Genomic DNA, 24542 nt, shown 5'->3' on the forward strand with positions numbered 1-24542 from the left:
CCTAAAGCCTCCTTGTTCATCTGCTATCCTATTCTCCGTCTTACTCTTAATTCTTTCAATAATAACTCTACCATACACTTTACCAGGTATACTCAGCAGACTTATCCCCCTATAATTTTTGCACTCTCTTTTATCCCCTTTGCCTTTATACAAAGGAACTATGCATGCTCTCTGCCAATCCCTAGGTACCTTACCCTCTTCCATACATTTATTAAATAATTGCACCAACCACTCCAAAACTATATCCCCACCTGCTTTTAACATTTCTATCTTTATCCCATCAATCCCGGCTGCCTTACCCCCTTTCATTTTACCTACTGCCTCACGAACTTGCCCCACACTCACAACTGGCTCTTCCTCACTCCTACAAGATGTTGTTCCTCCTTGCCATATACACGAAATCACAGCTTCCCTATCTTCATCAACATTTAACAATTCCTCAAAATATTCCCTCCATCTTCCCAATACCTCTAACTCTCCATTTAATAACTCTCCTCTCCTATTTTTAACTGACAAATCCATTTGTTCTCTAGGCTTTCTTAACTTGTTAATCTCACTCCATATATATATATGTATATATATATATATATATATGTATATATATATGTATATATATATATATGTATATATATATATATATATATGTATATATATATGTATATATATATATATATATATATATATATATTATATATATATAAATATTTTATATATATATATATATATATAATATATATATATATATATATATATATATATATATATATATATATATATATATATATATATATATATATATATATATATTCTCAATGGGGAAGTGGAACAGAATTCTTCCTCCGTAAGCCATGCGTGTCGTAAGAGGCGACTAAAATGCCGGGAGCAAGGGGCTAGTAACCTCTTCTCCTGTATATATTACTAAATTTCAAAGGAGAAACTTTCGTTTTTTCTTTTGGGCCACCCCACCTCGGTGGGATACGGCTGGTACGTTGAAAGAATATATATATATATATATATATATATATATATATATATATATATATATATATATATATATATATATATATATATATATATATATAGGGAGGTACCACCTCTAGAACTGGACTGGGGATCCTCATCCTCAGTTAAGACAACAAACGTACCTCAGGGAATACTCAAGGTTCTCCCCGGACCAGTTTGAATATTTTCTTCTCCTACCACCCATATATATATATATATATATATATATATATATATATATATATATATATATATATATATATATATATATATATATATATATATTATATATATTACACAATATATTATTTCACAACCTATCCTTATTGTACATTGTGTTCTTTTTTACGCAAGTTCCAATGACAGTCGAAGGTAAAGCGAGGGATTCAAGAGCTGCATCTAAACTCCCGTAAACTCAAATATGTAATTACAAATAGGTAAATACACCGTCCACACCATGCGTGTCCACAACCAACCACAGGGTATTACTGCCCACACACTGTCCACAGGACTACAGTCACTGCAGTATATACTCACCTCTTCTCTGTGAAGGGTGCAACTCTTTTTACAGGGTGCTTGCCTGAGAACCCAGCAACTCTCTCGGTATAAATGGTGAGAATACATTCCTACTTGTCTAAATTTGATGACCTACTGCCGATGACACGGAACGAATTATGGAACAAATTGCCGAATATGCATCAACCATTATAATATATATATATATATATATATATATATATATATATATATATATATATATATATATATATATATATATATATATATATATATATATATATATATATGAGACCAAATTATTGAAGACGGGACACCTGGAGCATAACTCTGCTTGTGTAGATACAAATAGGTAATTACAAATAGTTAATTTTTTTAACTGTGATTATGATTTATGCAATATGGGAATGGGTCATGACAGTAGTAAGTTGATAAAAAGTTTAAGTTTGATAATCTTAGAAACGGAATATGCGCTTTGTAAATAAAAAAAAAACTACCATATACATGTATACACAAAGCTCCCAAGGCAGGCAATCATAAAGGAGATATATAATTAAACACAAGCGTGTATTTCCCGCCTAGACTAGAAGCGGCAGTGGCCAAGATGTGACAAAACTTTCTTTGCCAACAATTTATCATCTTGCAACAAACATAAACATGACACTGTTCCTTACGTTTTTGAGGTTAAGTATACTTATAACAAAATAAGTAGACAATTTATAAGAAGACAATTTCACAAATCCAGAATTTGGAATGAAAAGTGACCTGTTTCAGTTCATTCTGGACCAATGTACTATGGTTTATATTTACCTTTTTAAATTTATTGTGACTTTCTTCCCCTCATACTCTATTGTGTTTCTATCTCTAGTAGCATAAACTACTTACCCTGCTTTCTACTACCACTACTACTACTTCCACTACCAGCATTAGCACTACTACTTTTTCCTCCTCTCTTTTACTGTCCCTGTGTTCGCCTATATATACTGGCTCACTCTCTTGTGACTTGTGAATGATCCAAGATGGGCCGGTAAGTCATAAACTTTTTTTTTCTATGTGCGGGTTACTTTAGTGTTTCTTAATGTTTATTCTTCTACAACATTTATCGTTTATTCTTTTTTTCACTATTCCCATCCCAGTTTTCTTAACATTTTCCTTGTCCCTCTCTTCCCTCCCTTTATAACTTCCTCCTTCCCTGTGTTGTGATATTCCATCCCGAGAAACTGTAATTCTCGAGTAATAGTAACTATCCTGCTTGGAAGAAACTATTAAAATTAACGTAGCTAGAGTACCAATAGTGGAATATACGATGATGTCCTCATCGCCTTACTGAAGTTTCCCAGGTATTACCGACGAATTTCATTACCCTATGTAATGAACCCATTCTGTGTAATGGAATATGACATGGAGACGGCTAGCTTTTGTTCCCACTATGTAACTATCACAGAGTAAGGTGGCCGCGCACTGCTGATGTAACCAGTTTTAATAAAAACAACCCTTTTCTCTCATTCAAAGTAATAAAAATAAACTTCAAAAACTAATCCGGTAAACAGGATAAAAATAAAACATTAAAATAAAATGAAGACCAAATACATTATATAATATCTATAGTCCACAGCTCCGGAGAGAAACATTTCTTACATAAATCCAATATTTTTATCTTCCATCTTCATTGATTCCAAGCTTGGGAAAATTTAGACCCTTTACGGCACACAATTCCTTGTTAAACAACTAGGTAGGTAGTTTATCCGAGTAGCAAAGAACTTTATTGGCTTTACTGTGTGGCATGCTTGCCTGCTATATGGCTCTTAAATATTACCAGTCTAGTTCACTGCTGGGTAATCAACATACATGCATGACAACACACTTACCTCACCGGAGGGAGAAACCTTAGTTTCTACTAGGCTGCTCACTAAACTTTCAAGACTAAACTTGTATATTCTTGTCATAATACAGACAACTTCCCCAGTGCATTGATAACACAAACAAAAATTAAGTCCCTTGTTATATGGTGCTTCACGAAAATTTAGTCTGTACTGCCCTCCACAATAAATTCCCGAAAATATCCCAACTTTAATTTTATCATGCTAATTTCCGCTTTCCTTATTTCAACGACCCTGTGCTTGTATCAAATATTATAACCTGCATATTTAACACTTAAGAAAAACAAGAATTTTCACTGCGTTTCTTAGCAGACTGATATCTTATCCTTATCTTGCTCTATATGACGGTACAAAGCACTTCCGTCACTACCTAGATTGATAAACAAGACTTGTTGCACCAATAGATATTTTTTATTTTTTTTATTTTCCAAGCTAGGTTATCAAATCTTACACTAATATTTTATCATTAAAGACTAGCATTACCAAATCATTTGTTTGCTCGAATCTTGCATCCTAATTTGTCATTATAACTTGCTATTCCAAATCTTTCATCCGTTCGAATGAACAAACAAAATGTAACGACAACCGTGCTATGAACTTTATGAAAGAAAGGTTATAAAACAGTATTATGCTCTCTAACTAGGTTATCTAATCTCGTATCCTTATCTTCCTTCTGAATGATTCCTACCGTACTATGGATCTTGGTTATCACTTGCTTGCTAAAACGCTAATTAAAAAAATACCGGCAATAACAGAAATTCACTATCATAGGATATCAGGGGAAACAAACGCTGCACGCAGTAATGTAGCTCCAACCTCGCACTGGTCTTACATTGACATACCTGTAATCGATTTCGGGGTTTTCTACCCTACCAACTCAACGATCGACCAAGTTTCTTCGATGAGTGCCTATTCAATCAAACTGTTGCTGTTAGTGGCCCCCTGGCCACATAAGCTGGTTGGTCTGACTAGTAAACAATTCGGCTTTCGGTCTGCAAATGCCTGTATATCAAACTATAGAGCTATTATGACAGTAAAAAAACATGGTCGAGGCAAATTATATTTAATTAGATTTTAAGAAGGCATTTGATAAATGTCCCATGAGACACTAAATTTTCAACTTCAAAGCAAGGAGGAATAGGTTAACTATTAAATTGGGCGAGACACTGACTGGAAAATACTAAGTGATAGTGGAAAAATGTTCTCTTGGGAAAATTATACTAGCGGGGTGCTACAAAGATCTGTACTTTCCCCTATAATGCTATTAATTTATATAAATGACATGTCATAAGGAATAGAAAACTACGGGTATATAAATTTGTATGCAGATGATGGAAAATCTTGCTCAAAATAACGAGTAAATTTTTACAAGATAGTTTGGATAAACTGAGTTAAATGAAATGTAACAGAAATGAAAGGTGAAATCAGACCACATAAAGAGAAGAGTAGATCGTGTGACAAAATTTTGAGTATCATACGAAGAGTTATTAATGAAAAAAATTATCTCCAGATCATATAAATGTAATTATGATAAACGCATATGCTACACTAATTTAAAAAACGACTTTCAAATACCGTATATGGACTAAGAGATGCTAAACGAGCTGTTTACAACGAACATTTTGCCAAACTGGAATATGCGTGTAATGTTATCGTTCTCTCTCTCTCTCTCTCTCTCTCTCTCTCTCTCTCTCAAACACACACACACGTGTGAGGACCAGAACCGGGAAAGGCTACAAATGGATCTGGAGGCAACAGGCCTGGTCTGACAAATGGCTCTCGGCGTTTAACCCCACTAAGTGCAAAGTTATGAAGACCGGGGAAGGACAAAAAAAAAAAAAAAAAAAAAAACTCCGCAGCCGAAGTACAGGCTCGAGGCAAAGATTGCAAACCTCACTCATGGAAGCACTTGGGGTAAACATCATACCAAGCATATCACCTGAGTGCGCGTCTGGCAAATCTAAGAATAGTCTTTTGACATCTAAGTCATTCACGATACTACACCGTGTACGTCAGGCCCATACTGGAGTATGCAGCACCAGTGTGGAACCCACACCTGGTGAAGCATGTCAATGAGGAGAAAGTGCAGAGGTTTGCAACAAGACTAAAGGGTATGTCCTATGAAGAAAGGTTAAGGGAACTCAATTTGATGACACTGGAGAACAGGAAGACTAGGAGGGATACGAAACATAGGAAGATACTGAGAGGAATTGACAAGGTGAGTAGGGGTAGCGTTTGAGAGATGGGACACAAGAACACAGCTAGAAGTTGAAAACTCAGTTGAGTCCTAGGGATTTTAGGAAGCATTTCTTCGGCCTTATAGTTGTCAGAAAGTGGAACAATCTGGAGAGTGAAGCTGTAGGGGCAAGATCCATATACAGCTTTAAGAAGAGGTACGATAAGGCTCTTAAAGCCAGGAGAGTGAACCTAGTAGCGACCAGCGAAGGAGAGAGGCCAGGAGCTGTGACACGACCCCTGCAGCCACACAGAGTACACACACACACACACACACACACACACACACACACTTGAATAATATGAATTAAGAAAATTTTTGATACCCGTTAGGGTAATTAAATTAGACGAGGTTCGATAAACCTCCTGGAGAAGGGAGAGAGTGGACCTAGTAGCGACCAGCGAAGAGGCGGAGCCAAGAGCTATGAATCGACCCCTGTAACCACAACTAGGGGAGCACATACACATATTGTAGATCGCATAAAAAAGCTCCAAAGGCGAGCTACTTAATATAGGATCCCATAGCTAAAAAAAAATAGTAACGATAAATAGCTGATGCCTACGCTGGCTGAAAGGAGGAAAAGAGGAAATATGGTAACACATGTAGTTATAAATGGTTATGTAAGTGAGTAAACAAGTTTTTTAGTATTTTCAACATGAATAACAAGAAGCCTGATATAAACTCAGTTTTTTAAAAGATGGAGCCGAAGATATATAGGGAAATTTTTCTTTACAAATATAATTATAAAGGAACGGAATAAATTGAAGAAGGTGGTAGTAGTAGCAGTACGTGGTGTCCCACTTATTACAGTCTTCACTTTATTACCACGAGCATTACTCTCCTGTTGTAGCTACAAATAGGTATTTACTTAGATGTAATGTTCCAGTTTTCTCTTGAATTATAATGGAATTAATGATCCAGCTTCCTCTTGGTTATTTCTATTATTATTATCAATATTATTAAGAAGCGCTGAATCCGCCTGGAGAATGAGAGGCAATCGTATTCGATCTAAGGAAAGTGTAGGCCTAATTCTTTGGATCAGGTGCCCCTCAACAGCAGCTAGGCTTGAGGGGTTTCCTCTTACGACCTCTACATTTGTTCCGGAAATATTTTTGATACCTTACTGGATTACTGTTGTTATTTAGATAAAGCTAAGCCAGCACACAAGCTCCCTTGTTCTCTACACCTTGTTTTTTTTATATATAAAATATTTGTGTATAAATATAAGCAGCGTTACAGCAAGTGACACTTGGCTAGAGGAGACCACGGGAGCCAGCGTGCCAAGCTTCGCACTCTTGAAGTAACAGTGACAATTTACCCTTGCCATGCATTCTTTGACCTCATGAACCTCACGAGAACTTGCAGTCAAACATGCTGTCTATCCTGGATCCTGGCACTGGCAATGGAGATAAGTGGCACCATACAAACCGGTCAAACCGACACTTTCATACACCCTATGAACTTTTTCCAACACAAGTTGCATGCGCGTGCCTGCCATACCTGTGAAAGGTAGAGTTTTTCTACTCGTAGTTCTAGCGACAACAAAATCAGACAATTACTGCCTGCGGTCAGCATTCCTACATAGCAATTACAACCCAGCTGATTAAGCATATTTTACGGCAAAGTGTTAACTTCTGATTGTTCTCTAATTGTGTTTATGGCATCCCTACTTTTAACTCTGTTAGTTTTACTCCTCCCATATCTCACTGAAAGTTTTTAATGTAGACCAGGAGTCTGATGAGTATTTCCCATGTACAGATTGAGATAACTTTCCTGCCCAAAGTAAACATTCAGTGCTTTTAGGGTGGTCGCCCCTGTAGTTTATAGATGAAGCCTGCACCATGTGAGGAGTAAAATATATTGATACGTATATTTTAAAATCGTAACGTAGTCACAGGGTTCTAACTGGGATCTAAAATGAGTGCCACATGGTGCTTTCACATTTCTGCGAGAATGGTGTGGCAGTTTACAGCTGTATGCTACATTATGGGTGCCCGAGTACCAGGGAAAGCCAGACAAAAAGTAATAGAGGCACAATGTAAACCTTGAACTAGCTGGTAGGAAGTTAGATTTTGCTGTCGTAGGATCCCTACCTGGAATCCCACAATATAAATTCTCCCCCGTTATTGTTTACATCAGTTTGTATAAAGAAAGCTCGAAGGTTCTCTAAGTTACAATGAAATAGTTAACTCTCCTTGCTGGGTCACGAAACTCGGTAGACCATCAAACCAGACAAATTCCTGTCAGAAATGTCGTTGAGGCTGGTGGAACGTAAAATATTTAACTGTATCACGCTAATCTATTAGAACTTACCTAAAACCTCAAAGAAAGTGAAATTCTTCACCTGTATTTCCAAAAACTTATCATTCCAAAGTGCACTTGGGTCGCCAGCGTTCAAGCCTTTCAAAACAATGTTTTTACTCTCCTGCTCCACACCACAAACAATAAAACTAGAGACTGATAGCACTGACGTCAAACATTAAGATCCTTGAAAGAATACCAAGAATTAATAAGATTACTAAACCCCATGGAATCCCAACATTTATACAAAGCAGGATAACAGACGCTCCTGCTTCTCGAGAATGCTACACTACTACGATATAGTTTTGGACACTGAAAAAAAAAATGCTTTTATAATACACACCAGACCTTGCGAAAGCCTTAAACAAGTATGATAATTGTTTAATACCTGTTGACTGCTTGTGATTCTTGGGATCATACCCCCGCGGCCCAGTCTCTTACTAAGCCTCCTAGTTAACGACCTAGTCAGTTACGCAGTTGGTGCTAGCTAGGTGCACGCAATTCGACGCAAGTGTTACAGCAAGTGCCTCGTCAGGAAGTGCATGGAGGAACTTATAAAGTTTCCTCTTGGGGATTATTTTGTGCCGTCTACCATGTGTTCTCGTAAGATTTGGAACCGGTCCCTCCTCTATTGTGATATATCCTTTTCGGCTGCATTTATTTTCAATGTACATTCTTATGTTTATGAAACCCAATTCAACCTATCTAAATTAACCTAATCTAAAATAACGAGAACAAATAGGAAGCGTTGAGAAATTGAAAGTGACTGTTAAAAAATTGACTGTTATACCAGTTAATAGTAATAATGCATATTATATTTGGTTTAACTATGTTAACCGTCGTTAACCTAACAACCTAAAGAGCGCAGGTTGAGAAACTGACTTAAGCATTTAAAGTAAAAAAAGGCCCGGTCCACGACCAGGCCTCCTGGTGGATCAGGGCCTTATCAACCAGGGTGTTACTGTTGGCCATACGTAGTCCAACGTACGACCACAGTCCGGCTGATCCGGCACTGACTTTTAAAGTATCTGTCCAGCTCCCTTTTGATGGCAGCCAGGGGCCAATTGGTAATTCCCCTTATGCATGGTGGGAGGCTGTTGAACAGTCTTGGGCCCCGGACACTTACTGTGTTTTCTCTTGGTGTACCAATGGCGCCCCTACATTTCATTGGGAGTATTTTGCACCTCCTGCCCAGTCTTTCACTTTCGTAGGGAGTGATTTCTGTGTGCAGATTCAGGACCATTCCTTCTAGGATTTTCCAAGTGTAGATTATAATATATCTCGCCTGCGTTCCAACGAGTACAAGTCAAGTGCTTCCAAGCGTTCCCAGTAGTTGAGGTGTTTGACAGAGCTTATATGTGCAGTAAAGGTTCTCTGTACACTCTCTAGATCTGCAATTTCACCTGCTTTGAACGGAGATGCTAATGTACAGCCTAGATAAAACAAATGATTTGAAAAGGATCACCATTGGCTTGGCATCTCTTGTTTTGAACGTTCTCATTATCCATCCTTTCATTTTCTTTGCAGTTGTGATCGTGGCACTGTTGTGATCCTTGAAAGTGAGATCCTCAGACATTACCACTCCCAGATCCCTCACATTATTTTTCCACTCTATTGTATGATCAGAGTTTGTAATACACTCAGTTCTAGTTATCATCTCCTCCAGTTTTCCATAACGGAGTAATTGGAATTTGTCTTCACTGAACTTCATATTGTTTTCCGTTGTCCAATGGAAAACTTGGTTTATATCTTCTTGGAGGTTAACCGTGTCCTCAATACATGACAGCCTCATGCAGATCCTAGTACTGTCTGCAGAGGATGACACGGTGCTGTGGATTACACCTCTGTCTATGTCTGATATGAGAATGAGGAACAGAATGGGGGCGAGTACTGTGCCTTGTGGAACAGAGCTTTTCTATGGCAGCTTCCAAAAACTCTGTTGATCACTGCTCTTTGTGTTCGATTGGTTAGAAAGTTGAAGATCCATCTCTCCACTTTGCCAGTTATTCCTTTAGCACGTATTTTGTGCGCTATTAATCAATGATTACACGTCTCAAAGGCTTTTGCAAAATTTGTGTATATTACATGTGTACTCTGTTTTTTCTTCCAGTGCATCAAAGACCATATCATAGTGATCCAGTAGGTGCCAGAGGCAGGAGCGACCTGCTCTGAACCCATGTTGCCCTGGATTGTGCAGTTTTGGGGAATCCAAGTGGTTTGCAATCGTGCTTCTTCGCACGCTTTCAAAGATTTTTATGATGTGGGACGTTAGAGCTATTGGTCTATAGTTCTTACCTAATGCTTTGCTGCCACCTTTATGGAGTGGGGCTATATCCATTGTTTTTAGTGACTAGAATTTTACCAATGTCTAAGCTCCTTCTCCATAGTATACTTAAGGCATGCGAAAGGGGTTTCTTGCAGTTCTTAATGAACACAGAGTTCTACGAGTTTGGGCCTGAGGCTGAGTGCATGGGCATGTTGTCAATAGCTTTCTTAAAGTCTATCGGAGTTAGGGTAATGTCGAAAATATGGCATACATAGATGGAGTTTTGAGGCTCATTCATGAAAAAATAATTTGGATTGTCGATCTTTATACTGATTAGTGGCTCGCTAAACACAGAGTCATATTGGAATTTCAGTATCTCACTCATTTCTTTGTTGTCATCTGTGTAAGTAATATCTTGTCTGAGCATGGGCCCGATACTAGATGTGGTATTTGCCTTGTTTTTGGCATATGAAAATAAATATTTCGAATTTCTTTCAATTTCACTAATTGCTTTTAGCTCATCCTGTCTCTTGGGTCCTGTAAGTCCTTTAACTTAAGTTCGATATTCTCCACTTTCCTGGTCAGCTCTTCCTTCCATGTATCAGATAATCTACCCTTCTTGAGGAGCTCAGTGATTCTTCGTCGTCTTCTGTGGAGGGAGCGTCTTTCTCTCTCCAATTTACTTCTTCTCTTCTTCTTTCTTAGGGGAATATGCCTTGAACATACTTCAGCTGCCAGTTAGTTGATCCTTTCAAAGCATTGGTTTGGATCCATGTTATTTAAGATATCTTCCCAACATGTTTCATGTAAGACATGGTTCACCTGGTCCCAGTTGATGTTCTTCTTGTTGAAGTTGTACTTGGTGAAGACACCTTCACAGCTACGTGCATCTTGCTGATCAGGACCCCTGTGCATGTAAGTCTGAACTTCGATTAGTTTGTGATCGGAATTAGTTGCTTTTGATATTGTTTCTTATCAAGTCCTCATTATTTATGAAAATAAGGCCAAGTGTGTTTTCCAGTGTTGTTGGCTCCACTATCTGCTGATTTAGCGTGTGTTTATCGTAGAGATTTAGTAGCTCATGTGTGTGTGACCTTTCATCTGCGCTGCCTCCAGGGATTGTTTCTTATAACATTATTTGCTACATTCTTCCATTTTGTATGCCTTAGGTTGAAATCACTAAGCAGTAAGATGTTTGGGGATGGAGCTGGAAGGCTTTCCAGACAGTAATCAATTTTCAGTAGCTGTTCCTTGAACTGTTGGGAGGTTGCATCTGGTGGCTTATATACAACCACGATGACTAGGTTTTGGTTCTCGATCTTTATTGTTAGAACTTCAACTACATCATTTGTGGTGTTCAGCATCTCCGTACAGATGAGCGACTCTGACATACAGACCAACCCTCCCTTGTTGCCTCTTTCTGCCGTATCTAAAAAGGTTGTACCCATTTATCCATATTTCGTTGTCAAAGTGATATTTAGTGTGGGTCTCTGTGAAGGATGCATACATCGCATTTGACTCCTCTAGAAGTCCCCTGATAAAAGGTATTTTGTTGTTGGTGGATGGCTTAAGGCCCTGTATATTAGCAAATATAAACGAGGTTGTATTCTGTGTTTGTTGTGGGGATTTTGTTGTTGGCATCAGTAGTTGTGGTTCTGGAGGGCCATGGGTGCCTCTGGCTGTGCCTCCAGTCCAATAAGGCTCCAAGGTGAACTATTTTTATCATTTCCTTCCATTTTCTTTCTTCGTTTCCTGCCAATAAAAAATCACTTGGAGTGGGGTTGTCGCAACTACTCTTGTTTGTCTTATGAGATATGTACCTCCGGGTCCCTTTCAGATGGTATGCAGGACAGCTGGTGTTCTAGCACTGTTTTTGCAGAATCGATGAGTGGCACATATCTGGGTGAAAGAATTTACAGGAGAGAGAACGACACACTCCTTTAGACAGGTGGTCACGGCATTTTTTGGGGATGCTCAAAGTTGCATGTCCCATTTGTTTTTCCTGATATTCCATGCTTACAGATGCCCCAAACATAGAATTTGCACAATTTTGCTTTTGGTTGGGTAGAATTTTTGGTAGGTGTGCTCTCAATTTATGCAGTTTCTAGGACTGCACTATAATCTTCAGTATCCAAGCCAGGGTCACCCCATCCTGCTTCCGGGGAACTACTTTCTCCATAAGAAGAAGACCCTTCCACTACATCTGTAATGTGGGCTATGGTAGGTTTTAGTGACTGTGGTAGAGTCCCTAGCAGAGTCTGGACTGGCACTAAGGCTGGGGGCTGAGCCTGGGCCAGCACCAGCGCTGTGGGCAGTAGCACTAGGACTGGGGGATGGGTCTGGGTTAGTACTATGTGTGGGGGTTGGGTTAACTGACGTTCGTATTTCCTGTTATTTTTCAGTGAGTGACTATATAGTTTCGAGTCATCTGTTGTGGTATGGGTATTCTGCATTTTTTGGTTCACTCCTATCTCTTCCTCCCATGTTTCATATATCTTTGGTAGACTGTCCAAGAGTTCATCTCTACTTACTTGCTTATTTTTATTATTTATTACCCTCCTTAGTACCTTTCTGATACCTGCCCAAAGTTCTGTATCTTTATTGCACAACCAGAAGCACCTTGATAGTTCAAGGTCATTTTTTGAGGCAGTGTTTATTCTTGCACAAGAGATATGATGCTTGGAAAAGGACAGGTTGCATGTGATCCTGGATTTCCTTCCAAGGATTTTTTTACATGTCCCACAGGTATGCTGTACTGACATCCTGCTCGTATCCTACTTCACTCTGTATGCCACGAAAAAGAACTGATTTCCACTTTACCTTTCTCTGCACTGGTGCTCCTTATCTCCGTTCGATACACTCGGCAAAACCAACCAAACTAGCCCACGTTTCTACTTAATCACTATAGAAAAAATAATCCCACTGTACTATCTCTGTTAGAACCGCAACACTAATTCCATAACCGGACAGCTAAAAAGCAACAACCTGGTTGACCAGGCAATTAGGAATGAAGGTTATCATCATCCCATGCTGTGAGTAAAACATTTGAATCCGATCATAGGTATGTCACAAGTAGCCTACACAAACTTGTGGGCCCTAATAAGGAAGCAACGAGCTCACTAATCTAGCCAGGTTTCTCCCAACGCCAACACCATGCTAAATATATAGCCTTAAATGTTCAAAAATGTTCCAAAGGAGGAGTCTGGACAAGATCGAGCCATAACAGGGGACAATTACCTGGAATTTATTCAAGAGTTGTCTGCATGTTTACCTTTTATAGGCCAGAAGGAGTGGTTTTGGCAAGTCTCCTGTTCAGACAAAACAATGCACGGGTATAATCTAGTCAAGAGGCTAGGGGTGGGGTGTTCTCTTGGGGTGTCGGGGGATGTTGGAGTGATGGTGGTGGGATTAAAGCGTTGAGGGATGTGAAGGGTTGCACGATGTGAAGGGCTGCGGGATGTGAAGGGTTGTGGCACGTGAAGGGCTGTGGGATGGGAAGGGTTGTGGTGAGGTTGTAAGCTGTGGGTAGGTTCTGGGCTGTGGGGAGTTTGTAGGCTGTGGGGGGATTGTAGGCTGTGGGGGGATTGTAGGCTGTGGGGGGATTGTAGGCTGTGGAGGGATTGTAGGTTGTGGATGGGTTGTAGCCTGAAGGGGGGAAGGGTTATGGTGGAGTACCGAAGGGGGGAAAATGATAGGGGTATGTGAAGGGAGAGGGAAAAATAGTGATGGAATAGAGGGATACTTGGACGGAGAGGGAAAAGCTGAAATGTGGAGAGGGTTAGGGAGAAATACTGGTGTGGGTTATAATACAGAGCTGGGGGAATGGGAACATTCTGGATCGATCCAAGGACAGGGCAGATCCAATTCCTTGGATCAAGAGCTTATCACCGGTGTCAAGAAACCTCCCTGGAGGGCCTGGGAGTTAAGAAAGAATAGGAGAGGAGGCCGATAATGGGTATGAGGTGGAAAAGGAAGCGGAAGAGCAGCTGGTACTCAGGACAGATTAAAGGTAGGTTGAGAAAGGGGAAAAAAAAAAAAGAGGAAAAAAATCTAAATTTTTAAGTAAAACTGGATATATCCGCAGTGTAATGTTGCGACATTGAGTTAATAAGGACAAAAGCTAGCTGGAAAGGAGTATAAAACACACTCGAATCATTCAATAGAGCGTAAGACTAATGTGAGAGACCTGGGAGTGGTTATGCTAGATCTGATATCTAAGCTAGAGTAACATTAAATTTTATTTGGAGGATGAGCTGAAAACTGCTTGAAAGTTCAATCGTGGAAATTACGTTCATCTAACGTGGCGTCGGTATCCCAGCCTGATTTTGGCATTCACCATTTCACAATCTAGTGTACGTTTTATGCTACCTTGTACACAGCTTTTTGATCTAAATAGATAAGATTTTGTTCGGATTTTTAATCTCCGAGGGTTAGCCGCCCAGGATAACCCGAGAAGTCAGTGCGTCATCGAGGACTATCTTTTCATTAGGGTCCTAAAATTTTGTCCTCCAGGATGCGACCCACACCAATCGACTAATACCCAGGTATCTACTTTCTTGATAGGTGACAAGGGACAGCAGGTATAAGGAAACACGCCCAATGTTTCCAACCTTGCCGGGAATCGAACCACGGACACAGATTACGATGGGCTTAGAGAACACTTATCTGTTGACTGGGGTAACGAAGAGAGCTATCAATATGACAGTTTTCTGAACACAATACATGCTGCTCAAAGAACGTTTATCCCTTATAAAGAAATTAGACCAAATAGAAATGACCCAAAATGGATGAAAAAATAGGCTGAAATATCTACTAGGGCATAAGAAAGGAATTTATAGGCGTATCAAAAGAGGCGAGGGTCATCTTATGAATCAGTATATTGACATTAAGAGGGACATTAAAAAGGGGATAAGAAAAGCTAAAAGCGACTATGAAATTAAAGTTGCTAGGGATTCTAAAACTAACCCAAAAAGTTTTTTCCAGGTATATAGAACAAAAGTCAGAGATAAGATAGGTCCCCTTAAAAATAACTATGGGCATCTTACTGACAAAGAGAATGAAATGTGCTCGATTTTAAATAATTATTTTCTCTCGGTTTTTACACAGGAAGACACTAATAATATTCCGGTAATTAATTTTTATAGTGGGCCAGAAGAAGATAAATTATGTAACATCACAGTCACTAGTGAAATGGTTGTGAAACAGATAGACCAACTGAAGCAAAATAAGTCACCGGGTCCTGATGAGATTTTTTCAAGGGTTCTAAAGGAATGCAAAATGGAAGTCTGTGAACCATTAACTAATATTTTTAATTTATCTCTTCAAACAGGTGTAGTGTCTGATATGTGGAAGATGGCTAATGTAATTCCTATTTTTTAAAACAGGGGACAAGTCGTTACCATCAAATTACCGCCCAATAAGCCTGACCTCAATTGTAGGCAAATTACTAGAGTCAATTATAGCTCAAATTATAAGAAGCCATCTCGATAAGCATAGCTTGATTAATGATACTCAGCATGGATTCACAAGAGGCCGGTCTTGTCTAACTAATTTATTAACTTTCTTCAGTAAAGCTTTTGAGGCTGTTGACCACGATAAATAATTTGATATTATTTACTTAGATTTTAGTAAGGCATTTGATAGAGTTCCGCACCAAAGACTGTTGAAGAAAGTAGCAGCCCATGGCATTGGGGGAAGAGTGCTCTCGTGGATCGAATCATGGCTCACAGACAGGAAGCAGAGTGTGTCCATAAATGGGGTTAAATCCGAGTGGGGATCAGTAACAAGTGGCGTTCCACAGGGATCAGTCTTGGGCCCGTTGTTGTTTATAATATATATCAATGATCTTGATGAAGGAATTACTAGTGATATGAGCAAATTCGCCGATGACACGAAGATAGGTAGGATAATTGATTCAAACGTAGATGTTAGGGAACTTCAGGAGGATTTAGACAAACTCTACTCTTGGTCAGAAAAGTGGCAGATGCAGTTCAATGTAGATAAATGCAAGGTTCTGAAGCTCGGGAGTGTCCATAACCCTAGCACTTATAAGTTAAATAATGTAGAACTTAGCCATACAGATTGCGAAAAGGACTTGGGGGTTATGGTAAGCAGCAACCTTAAACCAAGACAGCAATGCCTAAGCGTACGTAATAAGGCAAATAGATTACTGGGATTTATATCAAGAAGTGTAAGCAACAGAAGTCCAGAGGTCATACTGCAGCTTTATACATCATTAGTAAGGCCTCACCTAGATTATGCAGCTCAATTCTGGTCCCCATATTACAGAATGGACATAAATTCGTTAGAAAACATTCAGCGTAGGATGACTAAATTAATACATAGCATTAGAAATCTTCCTTATGAAGAAAGATTGAAGACTCTTAAGTTACATTCACTTGTTAGACGAAGAATGAGGGGAGACCTGATCGAAGTGTATAAGTGGAAGATAGGTATTAATAAAGGGGATATTAACAAGGTCTTGAGGATATATCTCCAAGAGAGAACCCGCAGTAATGGATTTAAATTAGATAAGTTTAGATTTAGAAAGGACATAGGAAAGTATTGGTTTGGAAATAGGGTAGTTGATGAGTGGAACAGTCTACCTAGTTGGGTTATTGAGGCTAGGACTTTGGGGAGTTTCAAATTTAGGTTGGATAAGTACATGAGTGGGAGGGGTTGGATTTGAGTGGGACTTGCACATCGGAGCTTGTTTCTTGGGTGGCATTGAAAATTGGGTTGGTCAAATGTTTGTTAGTGGGATGAATTGTAAAGGACCTGCCTAGTATGGGCCAACAGGCCTGCTGCAGTGTTCCTCCTTTCTTATGTTCTTATGACACTCAGTGTGTGAGGCGAGAGTGTTGCCTACTAGGCCACGGGACAGTGCCTGATCCAAGAGCTCTCAAAGCCCTGGGTATCTGTGATTTCTTGACTACCGGAGCTAATATCTTCCAGGAGTATAGTTATTAAGTGGAAAGAGGGATGCTCAGTTCAAACTTAACTTCCACGAAGGGGGTTGGCTAGGAGAGTAGAGGTATGCGAAGGGGAAGAGTGAAGGGATGCGAGAGTACAGGGCGGAAAGAGTGGTTGTAGGGCCGGGAGGTGAAGGACTAATGGAGTGGGAAGAGTGAAAAGCCGAAAGAGGTGGAGGCGCAGGGTAGGAGAGGGGCGGAGAATTGAGGAGGCCAGAGAGGTGGAGGGGGCTGCAGAGTAGGAAGGGGGCCAGGGAGGTGGAGGGGGGCCAGGGAGGTGGAGGGGGGCCGGGGAGGTGGAAGGGGGCCGGAGAAGTAGAGGGGGGCCAGAGAGGTGGAGGGTGTCCGGAGAAGGAAAAGGGGGAGGTGGAGTTGAGGGGGAGCGGTGGAGAGGGAAGCGAGGGAGTGGTAGAGGGAAGAGGGGAAGCGGTGGAGAGGGAAGCGAGGGAGTGGTAGTGGGAAGAGGGGAAGCGGTGGAGTCCCGGAGAGGGGAAGCGGTGGAAGAACCCCGAAGAGGGAAAGCGGTGGAGGGTCTCGCAGAGGGAAGCAGTGGAGGAGCCCCGGAGAGGGGAAGCCGTGGAACCCCGGGGGCGGGGAAATGGTGGAGCCCGGGAGAGGAAAAGTGGTAGAGCCCCGGAGAGGGGAAGCGCTGGAGGCACCCGGAGAGGTGGACGGGGCCCCGGAAGGCTATTTATTTACAAAACACTAAAACCGTTTGGTTACTGATCGCTTTATTTAAACATATTCCGTTACTATCATGACCAAATTTACACTATCAACTTGTTACTGCGGTGTCCTATTCAATCGCATTACACAATTCTTAATCACAAAGTAAAACTACTCGAAGCCTATTTTCCACATAGGGAGCTGGACAGATACCTAAAGTCGGTGCCGTATCAGCCGGGCTGTGATTCGTACGTTGGATTAAGTGCGGCCAGCAGTAACAACCTCGTTGATCAGGCTCTGATCCACCGGGAGGCCTGGTCGTGGACTGGGCCACGGGGGCGTTGATCCCCGGAATGCCCTCCAAGAAGATATAAACAAAGTTTTCCAGTGGGCAACGGTAAACAATATGATGTTCAATGAGGACAAATTCCAACTACTCCGTTATGGAAAACTGGAGGAGATAATAACTAGAACAGAGTATACTACTGACTCCGGCCATACAATAGAGCGGAAAAATAATGTAAGGGACCTGGGAGTAGTAATGTCTGAGGATCTCACTTTCAAGGATCACAACAGTGCCACGATCGCACGTGCAAAGAAAATGATAGGATGGATAATGAGAACTTTCAAAACGAGAGATGCCAAACCAATGATGATCCATTTCAAATCACTTGTTCTCTCTAGGCTGGAATACTGCTGTACATTAACATCTCCATTCAAAGCAGGTGAAATCGCAGATCTAGAGAGTGTACTGAGATCCTTTACTGCACGTATAAGTTCTGTCAAGCACCTTAACTACTGGGAACGCTTGGAAGCACTTGACTTGTACTCGTTGGAACGCAGGAGGGAGAGATATATCATAATCTACACTTGGAAAATCTTGGAAGGAATGGTCCCAAATCTGCACACACAAATCACTCCCTACGAAAGTAAAAGACTGGGCAGGCGATGCAAAATGTCCCCAATAAAAAGTAGGGGCGCCACTGATACACTAAGGGAAAACACCATAAGTGTCCGGGGCCCAAAACTGTTCAACAGCCTCCCATCAAGCATTAGGGGAATTGCCAATAAGCCCCTGGCTGCCTTCAAGAGAGAGCTGGACAGATACCTAAAGTCAGTGCCGGATCAGCCGGGCTGTGGCTCGTACGTTGGACTGCGTGCGGCCAGCAGTAACAGCCTAGTTGATCAGGCCCTGATCCATCGGGAGGCCTGGTCGTGGACCGGGCCGCGGGGGCGTTGATCCCCGGAATAACCTCCAGGTAACCTCCAGGTAGGCAGGTAGACATACCGCATATCATATTCATAAATTCATTCCTTGTCATCGGCTGTCAAATTTAAGCGAAAAGGTACATCTCCCCATCATTTATGCCAAAAGTTATGCTGGGTTCTTATTCAGGCAAGCACCCATGGAAAGATGGGAACCCCTACCAGGGAAGAGGTTGAGGGTCCTAACCCCTAGGCACAAACCACTCAAACCTGGTCGGTGGCTTGTGGGGGAGAGGGAAGTTACCTGGAGGTTATTCCGGGGATCAACTCCCCCGCGGCCCGGTCCATGACCAGGTCTCCCGATGGATCAGGGCCTGATCAACTAGGCTGTTACTGCTGGCCGCACGCAGTCCAACGTACGAGCCACAGCCCAGCTGATCCGGCATTGACTTTAGGTATCTGTCCAGCTCTCTCTTGAAGGCAGCCAGGGGTTTATTGGCAATTCCCCTAATGCTTGATGGGAAGCTGTTGAACAGTCTTGGGCCCCGGACACTTATGTTTTCCCTTCGTGTACCAATGGCGCCCCTACTTTTAATTGGGGGCATTTTGCAGTCTTTTACTTTAGTAGGAAGTGATTTCTGTGTGCAGATTTGGGACCATTCCTTCCAGGATTTTCCAAGTGTAGATTATATATCTCTCCCTCCTGCGTTCCAACGAGTACAAGTCAAGTGCTTCCAAGCGTTCCCAGTAGTTAATAAGGTGCTTGACAGAACTTGTGGGTGGTTGTGGGCGGTGAGTGATGGGGAAGCAGCGGTGGGGAAGGATACTGATGTTCTCTCGCATATAATTAAAACTAACTCTCCCCAACTCAACATTATCGCCAACACTAATTATGAATTTTAAATTCTCGTAGGACTTTTTGACACTACTTTTATAAGCACTGGAAGTGCAAACCCCGTAAGGGTTATATATAACCTAGGGAATGGAAAGGGTACGGGGTAATCAGATTTGATCTCAGGAAGAGAAAGGTAGCTCAAATCCCTTGGCTCACATGCCTTTCGCAAGCATCATAGCATCATAACACCCTCCCCTCCCCCCTCAGAAGAGTTGACACACAAGTCATGCTAAAATAATTAAATATAGAGTAAATAAACCCTGGATATTAGAAAATAACACCTACAAATCATGCCTATACTTCACTTTCTCATATACATTAGCAATAATATTCCAAAACATCAGACTCTTTACAAGTGAATTAGTAACAGCTGCTGAGATTATATTCGGTGAGAAGCGCTAAACCTGTAAGGGTCATACAGCTCTTGGGGAAGGGGAGCAATCGTGTTTGATCATATTATTATTATAATCAAAAAGAAGCGCTAAGCCACAAGGGCTATACAGCGCTGCATGTGTTTGATCATAGGAAGGCGAGTAGCTCCAATTTCTATTGTCAAGATCCTTTCGATAACAAGGAGCTTCCTCTTCAAGGAAGCAGATAATAGAGCAAGACCTCGTTTCTAAGGTTATGGTTTTATATGCAGCCCAGACCCCTCTCACAGGCCCTATTAGAACCTTTAAAACCTTGAAATACTCTTCACTGTGGATATTTTGTGCTTCATTTCACGGTTCTTTCTCGCATGGCAAGTTTAATCTACCCGCAGGGTAAACGCAGATCTTTACATCCTCTTTTTCCCATTCTTTCCTAGGAATCGATATTTTAAAGTAAAGGCGTAGCTGAAAACAACTCTCGGAGATTATTATTATTATTATAATCAAGGGGGAAGCGCTAAACCCAGAGGATTATACAGCGCCTGGGGGGGATGTGGAAGGCATTCAGGCTTAATTCGGGGAACTGGAGCACAGATACAATTCCCTAAATCAAGAGCCCCTCACCAACATCAAGGAACCTTCCTTGAGGGGTCTCGGAGAAGAAAAAATATATAAATTTCAAGTAAAAAATCTAGATATGAAGACAAACTGGTTGCAAAGGGTCGAGAAAATACTTTCCTTGGCGACTAAGGTAGGGCGCACCTGGAATAAGCTAATATGGTTGAGTCTCCCTTATATGAAATAATAATTATATTTATAAAATGTACAAGGGAGTAATAAAACTTTACTCCCTCACTCTCAAAAACAAATTTCCTTACAATCGCTATTATCATCAGAGAAAGCGCTAAACCGACAAGGGTCATACAGCCTTACAATCGCAAGCTACGGTTAGGCTGGCGCCAATTAACTAAATGATACAAATCTTGACTTAATTAGCGACAATCTACCAACGCATGTTCCGAGATTTACTATCTGAGGAGCACAAATTAACAATCTTAACTGCCTTATACAGCAATGTTGGATGGTAATATTATTATTATTAAAATCAGAGAAAGCAAGGATGGTAATAAGCCACACCAACTTTAATGAGTTTGTTTAATATACTTATTGCAAAACCATTTGCAGATTTTCCTCAAGTTCATCTTAACGAAAGAGGCAATACATCCACAGGAAGATTTCTAAATGAACGTAAAAAAAAAATACTGACACTTATTGAAGCGCCATCAATACCTTCCACGAGCAGCTTCTGGGAATTTTATCTAACCTGGTACACAATGTGATTTAATGCTCACAAAATTAATATTCTAGTCATTCTGATGTCCACAACCTACCCAGGCGCTGTCTGCGTATCACTGGTAGTTATGAGATAAGGTAGTGTGGAACCGAATGGGTCACGGAAGCATGACACTGGTGGCTATAAAATTGTATTGGCATTGTGAACTATGACACAGACACTGACGACCGAATACTGGGAACATAGTGCTCTGGGATATATGAGTGTGACACTGGCTACTATGATCACATTAGTGTGGCGCTGTGGATCATTATCGTGAAACTAACGACTGGACATGGTTTTATTTTAATCAGGGGAACACCTAAACCTGAAGGAGTCATATGGCGAATAGGAGGCAATCAGATTCGATTAAAAGTGAAAGAGGATAAGCACAGTTTCTTGGATCAAGAGCCCCTCAATGACATTATGGGGGCCGGGCATGGTAGAATGGCACCTGAGTGGGGGCATGGTAGTGCGGCACGTGACTGGACTATCGTAATGGGGCAGAGGGCCATGGTAGTGGCAGTGGGGTATGGTAGAAACACTATGAATTGGTAGTGGCACTGTGGACTATAATAGTAACACTAGCTAGCTAGCTAGCCAGTAACACTGTAAACTTGTGGCACTGGACTGACAGTAGTCCACAGTAGTGACTAGACCATGGATATGCCACTGTGGCCAATGGTAGTGGCTCTGTAGACATGCAGCACTGTTTACTATGGTGGCACGAGTGGCCCGTGGCTGCGAGGTACTGAACCACGATGGTGGCACACTGCAGACCATGGTTCTGGCACTGTAAACTATTGTAGTGACACTGGACCATGTTAGCGGCACTGTGGGACATGGTAATGTGGCACTGGACTATTGTAGTGGCACTGAGGGTTATGGCAATGTAGCACTGTGGACTATGGTAGTGACAATTGAACTAGTGGACCAGGGAAGTGGTATTAAGGACCATGGTAATGACACTGGCTGCAACAGTTTAACACTGTAATGACTGGAAAATACATGGCACTCTGGGCCATGGTAATGCCACTTGATTATGGCAGTCACTGTGAACCATGGTAATGTGGCAGTGCATCTATCGTAGTGGCATTGTGGACCATGGTAGTGAAAGTACATCTATCGTGGTGGCACTGTTGACCATGGTAGTGGCACTGCATCTATCGTAGTGGCACTGTGAACTATGGTAGTGTGGCACTGTAGCTATCGCAGTCACTGGACCAAGGTAGTGTGGCATTATCAGTGGCACTGTGGCCCATGGTAGTGGCACTGGACCATAGTGGGGCACTGCATCTACCGTAGCGACACCGTGGACCATGGTCATATGGCACTGCAGCTCATGGTGGTGGCACTGTGGAACATCAGTGGCGCTGCGGTTCATGGTAGCGGCACCGTGGACTATGGTAATGTTGAAGTGTTGACCTTGGTAGTGGCACTGGACCAGTCACTGCATGTTAGCGTGGCACTGTGAGAACTGCAGCAGCTTAACCCCTGTGACGAACGGACAACTACAGTGGCACTGTAGGCATGGTACCATGTCTCTGGTGGTACCATGAAGCAGAATAAGCTGGAGGTGCAGGGACGGAGGTGGCTGCCTGCGCCGCCTGCTGTACCCATCTTGATGGTATTTAATATTAGCGTTTTAGGATCTCCATGCAAGCCACGGACCGTGGTTGCTGCTCAACTCATTACCTCCTCTCCCACACCACGTCCGTGATTGAATACCACGGCTGCACCCTCCATTAATAGCGTTATACAGGCGAGTTTGAAATATAACTACAAATTTCTCAAATCCCCACTACCCAGAAATCGCATGTCCTCCCCTAGGAGAAACCAATACAACATATGTACTCCACCAAGTGGCACTGGCATATAGAAATAAGCAGGCCGTTTACAGTACTCACCAACTACCATCAGCAGTCCGGAGTGCACTGACATTTCCCGTAGAGAGAGAGGAAGAGACAGAAGGGGGGAGAGAGAGAGAGAGAGCGAGAATAAACAACCACGCCTACACTGGAGGTTGCACAGAGCGTGTATACTGCATCAGAGAGTTGTCTCTACTGAGGGTGGACCGTCGCCGTCACTATGGACCGAGTGGAGCCATCAGCCGCACCACCACTCACTTTAAACACTCCTCCGCAATGTTAACTAGTTACTCAACATTATTCCATGGCTTTTTTCGAAATATTGAGCCTCAAATTAAAATTGCATTCATGGTAAAGTGTTGAATTATCCAGCCTCGAAGTATTGCTAGAAATTATCACTTCGTTTCTGGCTACAGATCACACTTGTACACACAATACTGATATTATTCCCCAAAAGAGATACATTTCTTACATTATTACATTAACATACATTTGTAAATAAGTTTATTTAGTGTCAAGTCTACATAAGTACAATTATCACACAGTGTAAAGTACCTAGGAAACCCCCTCCCCCCAAAAAAAAGGTACTAGACATTTCCATTATGATCCTCGTTATAATACTAAGTTGTAATAATGTTGGTAGAATTACCGACAATACGTAAAGTAAAAGGACACAAGTGCAACTAATGTGACATTTTATTGTGGCAACGTTTCGCTCTCCAGGAGCTCCTGGAGAGCGAAACGTTGCCACAATAAAATGTCACATTAGTTGCACTTGTGTCCTTTTACTTTACATAATACTAAGTTATTAGTATTATAATCATATGTAAGCGCTAAACCCATAAGGGTCATACAGGTCTGAGTAAGTTAACATTTGTTATAATACTAGGTTAACAGTAAATAACTACCGAGATTCTGATAATATGCATACCAAGATTACCAGTTATACCTTTACTATGTATTCGCGTTAAAACTGTAGTAATTATATTTTAATTACGGGGAAACACTTAGATATCATATAATCAGGAAGG

At 41.3% G+C, this 24542-nt stretch overlaps 1 protein-coding gene across 1 annotated transcript in view; it reads right to left on the reverse strand.

Annotated features, from left to right (window-relative positions):
• The window catches only part of Mad (Mothers against dpp), a gene marked incomplete in the record, with an annotated part of 232058 nt that extends 208334 nt beyond the window's left edge, over nucleotides 1-23724 (reverse strand). The window contains 1 exon segment of the mRNA XM_070098182.1: nucleotides 23551-23724.
• Between the last annotated feature and the right edge of the window lie 818 nt (nucleotides 23725-24542).

Source organism: Cherax quadricarinatus, chromosome 61 (assembly GCF_038502225.1).
Source record: "Cherax quadricarinatus isolate ZL_2023a chromosome 61, ASM3850222v1, whole genome shotgun sequence".
In the NCBI taxonomy this organism is placed as follows: Eukaryota; Metazoa; Arthropoda; class Malacostraca; order Decapoda; family Parastacidae; genus Cherax; species Cherax quadricarinatus.